This window comes from Cotesia typhae, unplaced genomic scaffold (assembly GCF_013202065.1).
Source record: "Cotesia typhae breed Kobodo isofemale line unplaced genomic scaffold, CoteBio_Ctyphae contig_44, whole genome shotgun sequence".
Classification (NCBI taxonomy): Eukaryota; Metazoa; Arthropoda; class Insecta; order Hymenoptera; family Braconidae; genus Cotesia; species Cotesia typhae.
Window position 1 is genome coordinate 6,336,499 of NW_027423753.1, and position 14,656 is coordinate 6,351,154.

The 14,656-nt window shown below is 32.1% G+C and overlaps 1 pseudogene; it reads right to left on the reverse strand.

Annotated features, from left to right (window-relative positions):
- Nucleotides 1-10,996, reverse strand: LOC141528897 (odorant receptor 67c-like; annotated as a pseudogene).
- Nucleotides 10,997-14,656: the final 3,660 nt, after the last annotated feature.

The window sequence follows — 14,656 nt, forward strand, 5'->3', positions numbered from 1 at the left end:
TTATGATAATACATTATAAATAGTATACGCAAGTTTAATAATCTGTAAATAAGTTTATTAATTCAAAAAATTAGATGAAAAAATGATTATTTTTTAATGAAAATATTACCTTGGTAAAAGATTCCAAAGACAGAATAATAAAAAAACTGCTGGTTATCAAAATAGGCCTGTAACTTTTGCACATTATAATAACCACCGATCTCCGAATATTGTTACTCAAACTAGGCCAATCTGCGGCATAAATCCCCGTAGTTATATCAGCAGACTAAAAAATGTCATAAGTTTTGTGGTTGAGGGTACCTAGTGATCTTTTTTATTCTTTTATCAATATTTTATTATATACTTGCCTCAGAAGTCAGAGTATGAGCGCAGTAACACTGTTGGAACACTTGAAAATAAATAGTTATTAAGAATCCAAAGTATCCAGCGAAGGTCATAGTCATCGCGTCTGTATGAGACATTAAAAACGCCAAGGTACAGAGAATAACAGAACTCACGGTATACTGCAGAAATATAACGTTCGAAAATACGTTGTTCATATATTAAATCAAACTGAAAGAAATTATCATTATTTTTCAGTAAAGTGATTTAAAATTATTGTTTTTCATTCCTAAAGTATATACTTAATGAGGTCTATGTGGTACTCGACCCAATCAGCAATCATTAATCGTTCCGTGGTTGCAATATTAGAACAGTCGGTATCATTGGTAATGCCTTTTAGCTCTTCGAGCATGACTTTAAACCTATACTTCAAAATGTGAACTTGTGCGCACATACTGCATAGTATTGCGGATATCAGGAGATCCAGCACCAAGTCTACCACATTAGCGGTGTTTATTGCATACAATTGAAAGGCTGCTGTTAACCAATAGACTATGGGGTTCGAGTAGTTATACGGAAACCATCCTTTGTATGGAAGAGTATGTGGTGGATCTAATACACCAGAACGGGATGCTGAATACAGCCATATTCCTCCGATAGTTGTCAGCGTGTAGGATACAAATATGTTCCTGTAAAAAAATTATCATCTTCAAATATTACACATATACATCTTTGATGAAGTCAAACGATTAAGAGGGTTTAAAAACTATTTAATTTTTTTAAAAGTTTAAAATTCATCTAAAATAATAATAGTTAATTATCAATGAACAATAGAAGAAAATCATTGAAAAAAATGACAGATCTCTGGCATAATAGTTAACTAACAATATGTCATTGATGAGTATTATTTTTTAGTAATTATTATTTTTTAATAAAACCCTTTTCTAAGTCTTAAAGAGTTATCATTGTTATGATACATGAGTCCATTAAGAAATCCTCCATTAATGCAGGCCCCTGTACAGTGTAGTCTCTCCAATTTTGACGGATGAAATAGGTATTTTCAACATATATGTGTGGAGAGAAGGTGTTTGGTACTTTTGAATTTGTGATACAGGCTTAAAGTTATAATGTATCCGTTTAAGGAACAATTAAGTTGTTACACGGACAAGCAAGTCAAGATTCGATAAGTGTGTGAGATGTAAACATAACTTCGAAGGGAAGTTTCGCAAATTCAAGTGTACTAGATTCTTCACATTACGTATCGAATAACATTTTTTGTAATAATAACTGCGGAAGTATGATTTGACAGAAATATAAACCTGAGAATTTCATTAATTACACGGAAAGAAAATTATGGGAACTTTTCCTATACCATTATGGGAATGGTTCCCATAATGCTATAGGAATAATTCCTATCCTATTATAGAAATGATTCCTATACTATTATAGGAATCATTCCTATACTATTATAGGAATGGTTTCTATAATTTATGGGAATAGTTCCTATATCATTATGGGAACTATTCCCATAATGGTATAGGAAAAATTCCTAGAATATTATAGGAAGAAACATTTCTTTTTAATTTCTCTCATTTTCTTATGCACACAAATTATTGAATGTCTATTATTATTATTATCATTATTATTAAAATTATTATTATTATTATTTTGCTATTAAATGCTCAGGGGGGTTATCCCCGGAGTCCGATTCTCCCAGGGCCCAGCCTGAGTTCCATCCGTTACTGCTGGACCACTCCGCACAACAAGGCGGTTAGTGATCACAGCAGGCCAAAGTCATTTCCCTTAAGAGACGGAGAGAATCAAGTAAAACAGCCCTCTGCATCCTAACTGCCAAGAACTCAGCTTTTGATGAGCAAGCTGGAACTTTGGCAAGTGAGGATACAAAAGACTGTTTCATCCCTCCTAGGACGCCAACAATCAGGACGACAAGCTTGATAAAAAAGTTTTTTCTTAATTTTTAAATTTTCAACAAATTTTTTTCAATTTTTTCAACATTATGACGGTTTCTTGGTATTTTTTTGTATTTAACTTTTTTTTGTATAGAATGAAAATTATTGTAACGAGTCTTATTTTTTTTGCAAAGTGCAGATGTTATTGAGATGAGTTTTATGAACGTGGACTTGGCGCAATTTTTACCAGTGAAACTGTTTTTGTTCGGATTTCATATCTTTTTGTTAAGTGTAATTTTTTGCTCACCTCTTAATACATTCTTAATTTTAAAATTGAACTTTTCCCGCGCAAAATTAGAAATATGTAAATAAATTAATTAATGCAGGTAAAGCTATTGTCATATAAAAGGTTATTTGTTCGTTAATTTTGAAAATCAATCTTAACAAAAAAATTAAAATTCTGTTTCTCTCATAGTAGCTAGTAGCATTAAAAAACTTAACGTGACTGACCCGTGTAAACTCTTCGGTTTCAATCAATTAACTAGCTTATCAATGGGAATTTTAAATTTTTTATGTATATATAGTTAAAGTTTAACATTTTTTTGAATTAAAAAAATTGTTAATCTAGATTTAATGCTCTACTCTACTACACATTAATTTAACAATAACAATAATTATTTTGGTAATGATAAACAATGATAATGATACTTTTAACATCAATTTATCATTACCGATATAATAAATTTCATTTTTATAATGATTATTATTGTTATTGTTACAGTGACATTATTGTTAATAAAGGGGACAATGCATCATACGCATAATTGTAATACCTATGGCCTAAAAATTAAAATTATTTGAAATCCGCTAGATTGAATAACAATGCCACCTACAGGTAACGACTACAAAGTCGTAGAATGTGTACACTATCCAATGAGAATTGCCTAAATCTTGAACTGCTGGCCTGAAGGAAGAATGTAAAACTCAAACAATCTTTAGCCTGTTGTGTATTTAGTCTAGTTAATAATCGAAATTCAATAGAAAGAATAGGTTTGAAAATCATCCACATATGAAGTTGTTTGATAGTTTGTTCTAGAAATTTTGTACACTACTGGAAAAAATTAAGGGATCAAAAAAAAATTCCAAATTTTTCGGTAGTTTTCAACAGGCCGTAACTTTGAGAGAAATGGTCGTACAGGAAATAAAAAAAAAAGGAAATTGTAGCTCCAAGTGTCTAGTTTTTGGATTAGAACTTCAAAATTTTGTAGCCTCCGCGGTTTCTGAGTAATCGTAGAAAAACCAGCAACAAAAAAATTCTCAAAATTTTTTTAGATTTTTTTTTTGGTCTACGGGCGTATAAAAATTTTTTTAGCTTAACCACCATAAGGATCGGATACTTTGTTCATTTAGCTTTAATTTCTTTTTTAAACACCCTGATACGTCACTCCTCGCTGAGATATCGGTCTTCAAATGGAAAAGGATCTTTTTGTCTTTGATTATCGATATCTCAGCAACCAATGATCGCACAGAAAGTTAAAGGTGGGTTTCAAGAACTTGAATGAATTCCCCTTAACGACTGTCCATTGTTTTTTCGAAAAAAAATTTTTTCTTTCCGTCACATGAATTTGAAAATGCAACAAAAAAGGGCTTTTAGTGGTTTTTTGGAAAATCAAGCGCTGGATCGAAAATATTGAGGAAACCACTAATGTTAAGTGTGCCTTTTACAGTTCAATATGTCCACAAAAACCCTACAAAGAATCAAATTAATCCAGCCAGCCGTTTTTTTGTTTCACTTGATCGAATTTTTGAAAAAATTAAAGGATCACGTTTTTTGCTCTGAAAAGCTCATAATTTTTAAAAATGAGAAAAAAATTGTTTTTTCGAGCTTTTTCCACATTTTTGTTCCAGAAAGTGCTTAAATTGAAAAAAAAAAAAAAATTTTTTTGAAATTTTTTCTTTTGAAAAGTTTAAGAAAACAATTACCGCCGGCATTAGCGTTATCCAAAGCGTACCACGTGGAGGTCGCGCGGTCGGATTTACGCTTCTGTGTGTGTGTGTGTGTGTGTGTAAGGTATTTCAGGAGAATTGAGACCCGGTGGCTCGTCAGTTCCACCGTATTTAATGACTCCAAACTCATTCTCTGAAGGTTTTTGTTGGTTCAATACCGGGTATTACCACCCCTGTTTTCAATAACGGCTCTCAAACGTTCAGCCATGTTTATGCAGACGGTAATTTGAGGCTGCGGAATGGTATTCCAAATGTGCTGAAGCGCGCGCTCCAAAGCAGCTAAGTTCTGCAAATTTGGATACTCTCTGCGCAACCGACAGCCCATTATGTCCCAAACGTGCTCTATGGGGTTGAGATCTGGACTCATTGCTGGGTGTCGCAACAATGTGATGTCATGCCGCTCAAAGAAGCGCCGGGTAATGTTGGCTGTGTGTGGACGTGCATTATCTTGCATCAATATGAACGACCTCAGATGTTGTCGTCTGCGCAGAACAATGGGCCTTAAAATTTGGTCGATGTAACGTCTAGCTGTCAAATTTTCGCGTACAATTACCAAAGGTGTTCTCCAATTTCGTGAAACGCCGCCCCACACCATAACTGATCCATCGCCGTAGGCAACGACTGGACGGACAAAGTTCTGGCGAAAACGTTCTCCACGACGGCGCCAAACGAGAGGACGTCGATCGTTGCCATACAGATTAAAACGAGACTCATCAGTGAATAAAACATTTGTCCATTCCCTCAAGTTCCAATTTCGATGATCGTAAGCATACGCTAAACGAGCTCGACGATGTCTTGCTGTCAACAGGGGTACACGATTAGGATGTCGTGCGTGTAACCCAGTTTCACGAAGACGGTTGATGATTGTTCGAGAGCAAATGTTTCGCACTTGATGCTGTCGTCGCTGTTGCTGTTGTTGTTGCTGTTGTCTGCGATTGGGGAAGTTTCGAGCGACAATATTCGCATTGACGAAAGGTTGTCGTCGAACTTCTCTAACAATTGTTCGATCATCGCGGGCATTAGTGACTCGATGGCGACCTTGTCCGGGGCGACGATGATATTGATTCGTCTCTTGGTATCTGGTATAAGCTCGAGATACGACAGATTGACTTACACCCATCCGGATAGCAACTGCATGTTGAGTGTAACCTTCGTCGATAAGAGTCACTAACCGAGCGACTTCCACCTCCGATAAATGTCGTCTAACCATGATTAAGAATCAAAAGTCAGAAATTTTCAATTTTGACCAAAAAATTAAAAAAATTTTTTTAGCGCAGAGGGATTAGTTTTGAAAAAACTGTTGAATGAAGCGATTTGCTAAGGATTCACAAAAAAAAAAAAAAACTCCGAAAAGCGTATGAAAAAATCGAAATTCGATTGGGGGTATTAACTTTTTTATTAATTTAATTAAAAGGAGATCAGTAGAATCAAGGAATGCAGCGGTGGGGAAAGATGATAAAAATCATTGGGCGATGGTTTTCGAGTTTCCTTAACTTGTTAAAAAAATTTTTCCAAAAATTTTTTTTTTTATTTTCTTTTCGAAAAATTTTTTTTTTTGAAAAATTTTTTTGAAAATTTAAGCACTTTCTGGAACAAAAATGTGGAAAAAGCTCGAAAAAACAATTTTTTTTCTCATTTTTAAAAATTATGAGCTTTTCAGAGCAAAAAACGTGATCCTTTAATTTTTTCAAAAATTCGATCAAGTGAAACAAAAAAACGGCTGGCTGGATTAATTTGATTCTTTGTAGGGTTTTTGTGGACATATTGAACTGTAAAAGGCACACTTAACATTAGTGGTTTCCTCAATATTTTCGATCCAGCGCTTGATTTTCTAAAAAACCACTAAAAGCCCTTTTTTGTTGCATTTTCAAATTCATGTGACGGAAAGAAAAAATTTTTTTTCCAAAAAACAATGGACAGTCGTTAAGGGGAATTCATTCAAGTTCTTGAAACCCAACTTAACTTTCTGTGCGATCATTGGTTGCTGAGATATCGATAATCAAAGACAAAAAGATCCTTTGCCATTTGAAGACCGATATCTCAGCGAGGAGTGGACGTATCAGGGTGTTTAAAAAAATAAATTAAAGCTAAATGAACAAAGTATCCGATCCTTATGGTTGTTAAGCTAAAAAAATTTTTTCCATGCCCGTAGACCAAAAAAAAAAACTAAAAAAATTTTGAGAATTTTTTTGTTGCTGGTTTTTCTACGATTACTCAGAAACCGCGGAGGCTACAAAATTTTGAAGTTCTAATCCAAAAACTAGACACTTGGAGCTACAATTTCCTTTTTTTTTATTTCCTGTACGACCATTTCTCTCAAAGTTACGGCCTGTTGAAAACTACCGAAAAATTTGAAATTTTTTTTTGATCCCTTAATTTTTTCCAGTAGTGTATTTATAAAGTATTTTAACATTCTTAATTTCAAAATTAAATTTTTCCCGCGCAAAATTGAAAATTTATAAATGAATAAATTAATGCAGGCAAAGCTATTCTAATATGATAGGTTGTTTATTCGTTAATTTTGATAATCAAATCCTAATAAAAAAATTGAAATTCTGTTTCTCTCATAGTAGCTAGTAGCATTAAAAAACTTAACGTGACTGATCCGCGTAAACTCCGCGGTTAAAAGCGATTAACTATCTTATTAATAGGGATTTTACATTTTTATTTATATAGAGTATAAATTTTAACATTTTTTTGAATTAAAAAAGTTGTTGATTTGGATTTAATACTCTAATACACATTAATTTAATAATAACAATAATTCATTCAGTAATAATAATGATAATGATATTTTTAACATCAATTTGGTATTACCGATATAATTAATTTCAGTCTCATAATTTTTATTATTAGTGTTATTGTTATTATGACATTGTTGTAAGTAAATGACACAATACACCATGCGCATAATTGTAAGACTTTTCACCTAAAGATTAAAATTATTTGAAATCCACTTGATTGGATAACAATGCAACCTATCGGCAACGACCACAAAATCATAGAATGGTACACTATCCAATGGGAATAACCTCTGTTTATGATTGTTCATGTACAAAAAACTTTTGTTCCAACTTCAAATTGTTTATTTCTTGTTTAATTAACATTTTTAATAAGCTGAATATTTGTATTCTAAATATTTGCACTGCGCATGCGTCAACTTTACGTTTAGACTTTCAGCGTGGACTTTTGAAAATTATATTGACCAGCACAGTAATTAGAGTAAGTGTATTTTTCTTGTAATTTCAATTATAGAGGTCACAGGACAAAAGGGTAACATGTAGTTTTTAATAATTTTATAATAAGTTTTATTTTAATAAAGTATTGAAATTTTTTGTAAATTGTTATGGATTTCTTTTTTTTTTTTTTTTTTTTTATAGTTCGTAGTATTCATGAAAATAGAATTGATGAAAATAAAAAAAAAAAATGTACATGCATTGATTAACAATTCTCTCGATATTTTTAAAGAAATTTAGAATGAAATGAATATTTATTAGTTATTTATTTATTTACTTAATGACATTGATATTGGCTGACGTCTACAATTTTTTTTTAATTATTTGAATTAATTAAATAGTAATTCCTAAAAAATTACACTCGTAAATTTTTTAATTTTTTACACATGAGATGTACTTGTCACTATAATTTTCAAAAGACCGCGCTAAAAGTCTATATACGTAAAGTTGACGCATGCGCAGTGCAAATATTTAGAATGCATACATACTAATTAAAAATGTTAATTAAACAACAAATAAAAAATGTGAAGTAGGAACAAATGTTAAATATACATGAACAATCAAAAATAGAGGCTTGATGACTCAAATTGCTACCAAAATATTAAAAAATGCGACAGGGGGGCTAACTTAAAGGTACATTATTAATAAATTCTTTTTAAAATAAACGGAGAACGATCAAATGTTGATAGTGAATAATAAAGAACAAACGAAAAGCTGAAAACGTGATAGAAAAAAAAATCAAAAATTAAAAGAAAAAAATTTGGGGTTCTAACTTCAGTGAGCTATCCCGTTGAATCTACAGTTTATGTAGAAAGAATTCCAGTGCACCCTGGCGAGTGTAGATCCAAGCCGCGAAATATCTTTTTTTAACTGTAGTTTCCCATCTATCGGAGGATTACTATGCATTCTCGAATTATTTAGTCTGTGGCAGATCACTTTGCCCATTGAAAAAAAGTCAGGATCGAAATTTTTGCGTTGCTATAGTTTGTGCAGATTAAATTTAATAATATTAAGCAGATTAATTGTTATAATTGGATATAATCAATTAATATCAGGAAAATAAGGTATGAACTACCGTTATAATACAAATTTAAGGAAAAAAAGGACCGTAGAATTAAAAATAAATTTGCAACTTCTAAAAAACGTGATGCTTACAGTAAACACAGTCGGTAGTCTGGCGCTCCGTTTACAACGGAATTTTTGAACGGAACTTGGCGCCAGATTCTACCGAATCTGTGGATAAAAAAAAAATAATAATAATAATAAACATATAATAATTTATGTGCATCAGAAAATGAAAGAAATTTAAGAGAAATGTTTTTTCCTATGATATTCTAGGAATTTTTCCTATACCATTATGAGAATAGTTCCCATAATCATATAGGAACTATTTCCATAATATTATGGGAAATATTCCCATAATGATATAGGAACCATTACTATATCATTATAAAAATTTTTCCCATAATGATATAGGAACCATTACTATATCACTATAGGAATATCTCCTATAATATTATAGGAATAGTTCCTATAATAGTATAGGAATCATTCCTATAATTATAGATACCATTCCTATACGATTCCCATCGTTATAGGAAATGTTTCCATAATTTTGGGAAAATTTCCTATAATTATGGGAACAGTTCCCATAATTCATGGGAACAGTTCCTATAATTACCTGGGAACTGTTCCCATAAAATTATAGGAATAGTTCCCATATTTTTCTTTCCGTGTAGACTTATTACAATAATTATTAACATTCAAAGTTAACGTTAAACTTATTTGCATGGGTCGATGCATGTAAACTTTAAGTTATCATCTTATAATTTAGGCGTATTTCAGTAAGTGATTTCAGTAATTATACACATTCTGATGAATTATACACGCTGAAAAATTTATGGTAATGATTACCGTAATTTATTTTTAATGATTACAATTCCCGATGATTATTTAAACATTATTCACTTTTGTATTATTGGTGAGAATCTTGCATAATAACTATTACTATTACGATACTAATTACTGCCATTATGATAGTAATAGTTACCATTGTAATAGTAATGGTTACCATTACGATTGTAGTGGTTATCATCCTGTATTTAAAGACTTCAATAATGTTTTCCAATAGTTCTTCAGATAGATTTCTTTGGAAATCAGCCTATTACCGAGGTACTCATGTCCATTATTCCGGTTCCAAAGTTATGGTTGTTTGGAAAATTTTTTCATTTTTATTTAAATCAAAATTTTACGAGATTTTTCGAGATAACTTCAAAACTATAATTGATAACTAATTTTTACAGTTGAATTTTCATACAATCATAGAAATATGAAAAATTTATGTGACTACCCAAACGATACGAAAGTCTCGATGATTGTAGCATCAGAATTAACTTATGTCTTTAAAAATGTCAATAAGAAAGACATCGCATTATATTTTGTCAACTAATGATATTTTTCAAGATATAAGCTCATCTCTATCACATGGATTTTTTGGATATATTTTGTATATTACACAAATATATCGATTTGTATTTTTGACTTATGTACTTATATATATAAAGAGAATAAAAAAAGTTATCAATTGAAGCAAAATTTTAGTAATATTTTAAAATTTTTACTTAAAAATCTCAAAAGATTAAAGTACATCACTACAAATACAAATGGTTACGCCTACACAATTTATCAATTGTGTCTATAAGGTCAAAAAGTAGAAAAATTGCTCGTGTCTGTGAGAATCCAACTGTAAAACTTGCAAGATAATATTTTTTAGCATTAATGTAAGGTGAAAATTTTTTTTCCATCGATGATGGTAACTGTTACTATTTTATATTGTAAATATTAATACCAATAATATTGTGACGTTCATCATTACGATCATGCCAAAATTTAAATTTTACACTAATTTGATGATCACCATTACTAGAGGTTTGTAGATACTTAAGCCTAACTTGTGCCTAACAAATATTTGAAAGGTTGTTTGTCATAAATGGGTATACTTTGGAACCGGCAAACATTACTCTAAAGTCATATTTCTGCGGTTAAAATTACAAAAAAGTTATTGAGACTTCATCGAAATGAAATATAATCATGTATACAACAAAATTACATTCTCATATCTATGTGTTTTAAAATTATAATAAAATTTTAACTAAAATATAACCTGATTAAACCGTCGAATTTCATGGCGATGACTTCCTCTTTGTTGTTGCAAGTTTTGAAAGGACTTTTTTCCAGTGTGTCAATAATATATTTTATTGCACCGCGACCTATGATCACGCAGGACATTTTCTGCCTTGCGTTTGTCATGGCCAGAAGGAGTGATAAATTGTCAAACAGCTCGCTGGGATCGACGTTTTTGAACTCCAGGTCAAGAATACTGGAGATTATAAACATATGATCGGATATCACCACGGTAAACTGGTAGAAGTAGTAGATCAAAGCTTTGATTCCTCGCCATCCTTGCGGTTTCCAAACTCCCGCGAGACTCAAAAGAATGAAACTCGTTTTTAGGATCTTCATGGTAAAAGTGATATGCCAGAGTGTCTACTGAGTTGACTTCAATTTTTGTTCGTTCAGCAGATAATTGAAAAATTATTACGTCGTTATAATAATTGCTAATCTAGTTATGCAGATTAGGTAATTGCGAAATAAAAGGGCCATTTTCTACGTATTCCAGGTGGAAAATTAATAATTAATGAGATTATTAATGAACTGCGCAAAACAGATGCGTCAACTAGACTTGGAACTCACTCTTTGGGGTTCTATAGGGGTTATATATAATAGTAAAGACTATTATATTTATTGATTCTAAGGGGTATACTATGTTCAACATAAAGTCAGGAATCAATAATGGAAGTCGTGAAGTTTAGAATTTAAGAGAAAGTAATAAAATGGAATCAGATTGATTTTTATATTGTTGTTGTATACATAAAAAATACATAGAAATTTTTGTCTTCAATTCTGTACGTTTAACTAAAAATCACTCCGTTTCTCAATTAAAAAAATTTAATCTTTGTTTTATTGAAAAACGTCTTCCTAGAGGGATCAATAATTCCTGAGTCAACTTTTTTTTTGTTTTCGTTGAAAGAATTAATCTCGATTCAAATTATTTCAATATTTTGAGCCAAATATTTTATTTATTTATGGCAAGAAATTATTTTGAATTAAGAAGAAAATGATTATTATTATTATTCGGTTTTTGCTTATAACTTTATATAACTACAGATTTATGTCGTGCAGTACAGTAGTTTATGGTGAAAAATTTTTAAAAAAATCAAAATATGCACTCGCATTTGGTGTCAGGTCTCTGGATACCCCGATAAAATATCCCCGAGACTAAATATCACTGCGCCAAAATATTTTAATCTATAAATATTAATATTTTCAAGATAATTTTTCAGATGATGATCGTCTGATAACTAATCCTTGTGATATTTCGTTTATTCATATTTGGTTGCAGTAATATTTTGTCCGGGGTATTTTGTCGGGTTATCAAAAATCATGGAACCCTCACATTTTGATTTTATAAAAAAAAAAAAATTAGGCAAACGGTTGACCCTGAAGGCCACCCTTGTCACTTCCCACTAATTCCATACCTAGACGCTTGAAATTGCACTTTTAATGATTTTGGATTTAAATTTCGACTCGAGTATGTGTCAACTTTTGTCCCGATGCAAATATATTCTTTTTAAATATCAAAGTTATGACAGATCACAAAGTTCAACCTTACATTTTCCTTATAATAATTCGTATGTGATACAGAATAACACTAATCTCCTACTTAACAGTTCTTGGTTACCCGATAAAAAAAGTTTTTGTCTAATCATATATAATCATGCATAATGATCTATACATGATTGGATCTAAGAATTGGCCAGGTCTAATCATATAATCATATATAACTATATATGATTACTAGCTGTTCCCGCCCGCTTCGCCGGGCGAATGACATAGAATTTTTAAAAATGGATCACGGTTTGTTATAAGTGAAAATCATCCGCATGGAGAGCGCTGTTTAGGTAGCTAAAAAATTAGGCAACGTGAAGTTCGTAATTAAATTTTCCTCAGAGGTTACAATTAATTTTTTACTACGGTTATAATTAATTTTTTAAGCGCATGCGAAAAACTACATCGAATCACTTTTGCATTTTTTTACAAACAATTTCTTAGGTTATTAAAAAAAAAAAACAAATGACTATAATTGTTTCTATTTTCGTAGAAATATAGAGGTTATATCAAATAATTTTCTTCTATTATGAGCCAGAAATCAGTGTCGCGCGAGAGTGGCGCGAGTATATGTGTTTTATATATTTTTTTTTCAATGATAGAATTAATTAATTTTATCATGTATTTTTTTTTTCGTTTTTCGATTTTTGTTTTTCAAAATTACATTAGTCGAAGATCTAGGGGGATATGCCCCTACCCCGATGATATCGAATCCTTGAATATCGAACGAGTTGCTCAACCTGCCTTACCGATTGCTGTACCGACTAATGCCAATCTCTGTGGTTAATGCAGGAGGATATCAATTTTTTAATTGTATTTGTAGTGTATTTTGGGTATCAAATAGGTAGCATGCAATCTAAATATGTCATTGATGACTACAGTTGATTTATTTTGTTAATCTGTTTTGCCTACTTTTTTACTGACTGTAGTTCACATCCCTGGGAACATGAGTAGGTAAGGATGATTAAGAATATGGTATTAAAATTAAGATAGAGCTGAAATTATCATCGTAATGAGGGCATTTATAAATCTGCCGAATTGTAAAAATTCCGATAGAAGTTATATTATTTGTCGGTAATGATAAAACAGTTTCGAAAAATTCTCAGAGATGGCGTGACGAGTATTGCAAATGACAAAAATCACAGGTTCGATGCACCAGGTATATAACATTAAATTCCACAGGAATAAAACATTAAAATATGTCCCTATGATTGAGACCAAACTAACCTGATAGTTAGGGTCAAGGTCAGCAGGTACGGGTCACCCTGGCAGGATGTCCAGGTCAAATATCACCTATTCTACAGGAATAAAAAAGATCAAAATAATCCACAGTGTACTAGAATCATACCTTGGGCGGTGCCGAATTGATTCTAACCTAAACCATCGTACCTCAATAGAACTAGGTGCTATGGATGAACTTCTACAGGTACAAATGTATGTTTTTAATACATTAACATGTCTGGGACCCAATTAAGATTACCTCGAAGATGTAAGTGACTATTGATCAGCTAAGGGAGACACCCGGGTACTTGAAAGACCAGATTGCTAGGAAGATGATTCTTCTCCGTTGCAATAAATTTTTTTTCTCAAAGTAGGATGGGCAATTATTATGTGTCCGTTCAATCGAAAAAACGGGCCATGTCTACAATGGAAAGCCAGATAAGTCGGGGGATATTTCTCCACCGAAGGAGTCAAATTTCTTTCTCGGGGTAGAATGGACAACTATTATGAGTGCCCGTTTTTCCCAAAAAACGGGCCATGTCTAAATTGAACAACTGGGAGGGAGTGAGGATATCTTTTCACTAGAGGAACCGAAAGTTTTTATCGGGGTAGGTTGGGCATCTATTATAAGTGTTCGTTTTTCCAAAAAATAACAGGCCATGTCTAAATTAAACAACTGGGTTCATGGGAGGGTCTTACACCGCCAAAGTAGTCAAATGTTTTCCTTGGGGTACATTGAGCATTTTTATAAATGCCTGTTTTTTCAAAAAAAAAAAAAAAAACGGGCAACGTCTAACTTATACCACTGGGTTCGTAGAAGGGTCTTACACCTCTAGAGTAATCAAATAATTTCTTAGGGGTATCTTAAGCATTTTTTATAAGTGTCCGTTTTCCAAAAAAAACGGGCCATGTCTCAGCTATACTACTGGGTTCGTAGGAGGGTCTTACACCGCCTGAGAAGTAAAATGTTGTCCTAGGGGTATCTTCGGCTTTTTTTTCAAGTGCCCGTTTTTCCAAAAAAAAACGGGCCATGTCTGAGTTATACTACTGGGTTCGTAGTAGGGTCCTACACCTCGAGAGTAGTCAAATGTTTCCCTAGGGGTAGATTGGGCGTCTATTATAAGTGCCCGTTTTTCCAAAAAAAAAAAACGGGCCATGTCTAAGTAATACTACTGGGTTTGTAGGAGGGTCTTACACCTCCAGAGTAGTCAAATGTTTTCTTAGGGGTAACTT